Below are 370 nucleotides of genomic sequence, written 5' to 3'. Positions count from 1 at the left end.
CGGCCGCGTGGAGGCGGAGGAGCCGCAGCAGCCAAGGGGTTAAGCCGAGCCAGACATGGAGCTGGGGATGTGCCGGGCTCAGCAGCTCGCCTAGGAATGCAGCGGATGGGAGGAAGGACAAACATGGGAAGATGGATAGGGTGTTTTTGTTCAGACTCATCGCTGAATTTGTCGAACTCAAAATGAGTCCTCTGAGCATTTTCTGGGAAGCGTCCCGCCGGGTTACAGTCCCCTCCCCTGCGCCGCTTCCAGACCGGGGCCAGGGTGCCAGGTTCGTGCCACATGTAACCTGGTGGGTCCGAGTTTGCCCTCCCAGCTTTGCAGGAGACAGTGGCGGTGCAGACCTGGCTGGCACAGCGGGTGCGCGGGG

This window comes from Egretta garzetta, unplaced genomic scaffold, assembly GCF_000687185.1.
Source record: "Egretta garzetta isolate BGI_Z169 unplaced genomic scaffold, ASM68718v1 scaffold316, whole genome shotgun sequence".
NCBI lineage: Eukaryota > Metazoa > Chordata > Aves > Pelecaniformes > Ardeidae > Egretta > Egretta garzetta.
The sequence above is the reverse complement of the archived record's forward strand: the minus strand, read 5'-3'. Positions refer to the sequence as shown.